The 5,308-nt window shown below is 38.5% G+C and overlaps 1 pseudogene; it reads left to right on the forward strand.

Moving 5' to 3' along the window:
- Nucleotides 1-4,793: 4,793 nt before the first annotated feature.
- LOC114025610 lies at nt 4,794-5,063 on the forward strand (annotated as a pseudogene).
- The last annotated feature ends 245 nt before the right edge of the window (nt 5,064-5,308 follow it).

The following is a 5,308-nucleotide window of genomic DNA, read 5'->3' on the forward strand; positions in this document are numbered from 1 at the left end:
TAGACTGACTACCAAACTCAATGCCGACAGAGCTGTTGTGCTGAACTTGTTGTATGCCTGTGAAACCTAGACAGCACACTAGCACTGTGCCAAGAAACCGAATCACTTTTATTTGAATTTTCTTAGGAAGATTCTGAAGATCACCTGGCAGGATAAGATAGCAGACACTGAGGTCTTTTTTTGAACTAAAATGCCAAGCATTCAAACTCTACTGCAGAGAGTGCAACTACAATGAGTTGGTCATGTTGTTTGAATGCAAACATATGCTTGCCTAAAAAAATATTTTATGGAGAAATCACACAGGGCAAGTGTTCACATGGTGGTCAGAAAAAGTGGTACAAGGACACCTCAAGGTCTCTCTCAAAAACTTTATTGTGTGACATGGGAGACATTGGCACAGGATCACCCAGCATGGCTTGCCCTCATCAGAGAAGGTGCTGTGCTCTATGAAGAAAACAGAATTGAAGTAGCTTAAAAAAATCACATGGACTATTTGTGCTTGACCTGCAGTAGAGCATTCCAAGTCTGTATTGGTCTGATCAGCCACAGTCAGACGCATTGTAATGTGACTCTAACACGGAGATGTCATTTTGGTCCTTTTCAAGAATTTGACCTGTGACTTAGCAATACCACTACTGAGTCTATTTCCAAAGATAATTAGGGAAAAAGGAAAAGAACCTATATGTTCTAAAATGTTTATAGCAGCTCTCTTTCTGGCATCAAAGAACTGGAAATTTCAAGGATACCCATCAATTGGGGAATGGCTGAAACAAGTTGTGGTATATGATTGTGATGGAATACTACTGTGCTATAAGAAATTATGAGCTCACTGATTTTAGAAAAACTTGGAAGGACTTGCATGAAATAATAAAGAACAAAATGAGCAAAATCAAGAGAACATTGTATACAGTAACAGCAATATTGTTTTAAGAATGACTTTGAGGGGCAGCTAGGTGGTGCAGTAGATAGAGCACTGGCCCTGAAGTCAGGAGGACCTGAGTTCAAATCTGACCTCAGACCAAACACTTGACACTTACTAGCTGTGTGACCCTGGGCAAGTCACTTAACCCCAATTGCCAAAAAAGAAAAAAAAAAGAATGACTTTGAGCAAATATGTTATTTTGGTTATTATAAATACCCAAATTAACTATAAAGGACATAAGAAGAAATATGCTATCTGCATCCAGAGAAAGGACTGATAAATAAAAGTATATTTATAATAATTTTATATATATGTGTGTATATATATGTATATATATATATATATGTATATATATATGTACATATATGGCGGGGTAGGGGGAGGGAAGAAAAAAAGAAATTTACATGATAATTTTGTATATTTGAAAGGCATACCCAATGGTACACAGTAGATTTGCAGTTTCATACGCAATCATCTTTTTATTGTACTATGTTATGGAAATGCTTGTTTTATTCTATAAAATAAAAATAAAATTTAAAAAATAAAAAAGAGTTAATAGAACTTTTCATTCCATTGTTAGAAATAAAAGGCTTAAAAGGAAATGTCTCTGAAGGCTCATAGGATTTTGAGTCAAAAGGAACCTTACAGATTATCTAGTCTAAACCCATAATTTTACAATTGAAAAACTACATCCCACCAAAGCAAAGCAATTTGCCCACAAGTCATAAAGAGGATAAATAGTCAAGCTGATTCAACCCCAGATCTTCTGATGGTAAAGTCAATGCTCTTTCTAGTATATTCTATTGTCTCTTCTACATCACTGTGACTTTCACTACTATTTAAATGGCTGATATAGGCAACTTTTTCTTTTCTTTGATACAGGGAAGGTGGTTAGAGAAAAGGAAGGCACTGGGGATGGAAAAGAAGGTAAGTACTACTGAGCAGTGAAAGGGAGGCTTAGGGCTAAAAATAAAATATTAAATATTGTGGGCTTAGAAATTTTGCATTTTAAGGAGGTATATACAGAGACACAGCTTTACTGACTACCTCACACTTATTTCCTCAGAAGCTTCATGTACCATGCCAATAAATCACATTGATCTGTCAATATCCCTGAAAATAAGTAGAAGCTGAGGATTACATTATTGAATTTTCCATGAAGATACAATTTAAACAAGTAACCATTTTTGTTAGTTTGTGGTTTATAAATCAGTTTGCCTTTCCTTTCATGAACTTCATAGGTAGGAAATAGAATAAAATATTTATTATCTTTTTTTTTCCATATCCAGTATATGAATCCAAAGAATAGATCTTTAAAAGAAAAAAAAAATCCAGTTATAAATACAGTTAAAAGAGAGTTTGTATACAATTTTCCTGATTCCCATTTCCCAATTTTTTTAGAAGAAACAATATCATCCTCTACCTTTAACAAAAATTTATATAGAGGCTTCCTGTTTTTAATAAAAAGACAACTAAAGGAGAAAATCAAGAATATTCAATAAAATAGAAGTTCCTTGAAGACAGACTATTTCTTTTAAATCTTTGCATCTTTAGTATGTATCATAGTGCCAGGGACAGAGAAGGTACTTAATAGGTACTTATTTAGTCAAATTGAAATTTAAACTTTCAAAACAAATTATCATGAACAATTATAAATATCACCTTCAAAGTGAAAGATACAGTGTAGTAATGTTTCTGTGATCCTTTAGGGAAAGTATGCCCCTTACTTATTGGGCCTGAAATTCCTTATTCCACTTTGTTATTCATTATGTTTCACCACATATCTTTTCATTAAGGTGTGAGTGTAGGCAGAGATCAAGTTTTAGCTTCCTTTGTTTCCAGCAGATGGAGCTGTCCTTGGTTGACTTAACCAGCTCCTTGTGATGAACTGCTGCAGTAAACCTACTGTGACCAAGAATTAAAAAAAAGTGATCATTGCTTAATATTCCTGCTGCATAAATTTAAACCACCAGACTCACAGAGATAGCTGGTTCCCATCTCCTCCAGCCCTACCAAACCCCAGTAAGAGAAACCATGCTGATTTTAATCTCTTGGTCCAAAGGCAGAAAGTGACCAAATGAGGGTCATACAATTTTAGAACAGGAAGAGCCCCTAAAAGGTCATCTAGTCCAACTCCCTTATTTCATAGATGAGAAAACTTAGTCCCTATCAGGTAGAGTTATCTCAAAATTATGCTGGTTCCAAATTATTTCCTTTGTTTAGAAAGAACCTCCCAACTTTGCCACATTAGAGACTGAGGTTTCAAAATGCCTTGGCCCACCTTGAATAAAAAAAAAAGATAAGATTAAGAAGTAACTAAAACCTAGGATCTTTTAGTCACTTCACTTGGCTTGAAGGTCACACAGTTATTTCCTCTCCATAGAAGTCACAATCTGCTTTGAGGAAATGAAACTCATGGCTTGAGGGTGCATAAAGGGCAACTGTGTGGGAGAAGCACGAGATCAAACAGTTGAGTAAAGTTGTTATAGAATTTTTCATGAGCTGAATTCCAATGCTTTCAGGAAAGCCTCATTCCCTTCCATTTAAAAGAGACAGAACAAAGGAAAAGTGATACACAGCTGTCACTGCATAATCAGAGGAAGCAAGAGGCATATGGGGATGTTCACAGGAAATGGACAGTTAGGAGAAAGAATTGAGACATGGACTGGGTTGCAGTGACACTCAGCAGAGCTCGTGTTACTGGGTATCTTCTTCCCAAAGCAAGGAAAAATATTTCATTCCAATGTTTCATAAGCATGGTTAGTCCAAGTGCACATTTTTATTAACACTCCTTTTAAAAACATTCAACCAGCATTTATCAAACACTAATGATATACAAGGTAATGTGCCAGTCCCTGGAGGAGAAGCAAAGATAAATGATGCCCACATTAAATAGGGTCTCAATAAGAAAGAAGAGGCTGTACATACATAATATGTACTCAATAAATGTCATTAGCTGATTTTAAAAAAATAAACATTTTATTGATTTTTTAAAAAACATTGTTCCTCCCAATGCACTTGAGACTCATAGGATTACAGATTTAAAGCTGAACAACCCACTCATTTTACAGATGAGTAAATTGGGACCCAAGGGGGTAAATGATTTGCCCGAGGTCATGAAAGTAGTAAGCACTAGATTCCACATTTAAACTTAGATTCTCTGACTCTGGTGCCACTTTTTTTCCCACTGAACTGTACTGTGTCCTGCTTTTGTTATTGGGCTTGGTTTAGGAAGGTGAAAACTGGAAAGAGAAATGCTACCACAGATTGTCTTTTCTCCAAAATAAATCCTTGATCAGTATCTTTTTTAACCCTTAATTCCTGACGGACCTTGGAAAAAGCTTGATAGTGGAGGCCTATAACTTCCTCTTTCAGGTAATCTGGTGTCCCTGTTTGTGCCCAAGCAGAACATTTGAATTAAGTTGTGGGCGATGGACCCTTATATAAAAAAACACACTTCAAGATACAGGAGATTATAAGTCAGAGACTTGTACTGACACAGGAACTAAAACCCATCTTTCATCTGCCAAGCCCCAAACTGAACCAAAGCCAAACAGTTACTCAAATACACCAGAAGTTTCCGTTTGTTTGCTGTTGTGGAGTGAGGTTAGTTATTTTGTTTGTTTGTTGGCAGGGAGAAATTATTTTTTAAAATATCTAGTAAATCAGTTCAAGGTGGAATCGAGCCTATATATTTTGTTTGTCTAGAATTATAACTGAGGGTGTCATGCCCTCGCCTCCCTCCCCTTCCCCCGCTCCTTCCCTCCTTACTGCTTCCCTTCAAATGGCCCTTGACCCGGAAACGACTTTGACAACCTGGAAGCGGAAGCTGGCACACGCACTGTGGGATTGAGATCTTTTGTGAGGAGCCATGACGACCTACCAGAAGCACTGCGATTTTGTCACCGAGCCCATGGGGGAGAAGCCCGTCGGGTGCCTGGCGGGCATCGGAGACGTGCTGAGCAAGAAGCTCGAGGACATGGGCTTCCACAAGGCCTACATGGTTCTGGGCCAGTTCCTGGTGATGAAAAAAGACGAATGCCTCTTCCGGGAGTGGCTCCAAGACACCTGTGGAGCTAATGCCAGGCAGTCTCAGGATTGCTTTGACTGCCTTCGAGAATGGTGCGATACCTTCTTGTGAGCCCCGTGCCCGGGGGGCCGGCCCACCTTGCCCCCTCTGATGGCTCTTCACCCACCAAGTAGGAAATCTTGGCCCTCCCTCCATTCCCACCTCCCAAAAAAAGGAAAGATTTTGGCTGCTGCCCTCACCTGGGACACCATCCCCTCTCCAACATCATTTGGACTGAAGCCACCCCGTCCATACCTCTGCAAGCCTCGTGTCCCATAAATTCCAGTGGCGATAGTACCAGTTCTCCCGGGTGGGTA

The sequence above is a fragment of the Vombatus ursinus genome, unplaced genomic scaffold (genome assembly GCF_900497805.2).
Source record: "Vombatus ursinus unplaced genomic scaffold, bare-nosed wombat genome assembly UNPS02014832.1, whole genome shotgun sequence".
NCBI lineage: Eukaryota > Metazoa > Chordata > Mammalia > Diprotodontia > Vombatidae > Vombatus > Vombatus ursinus.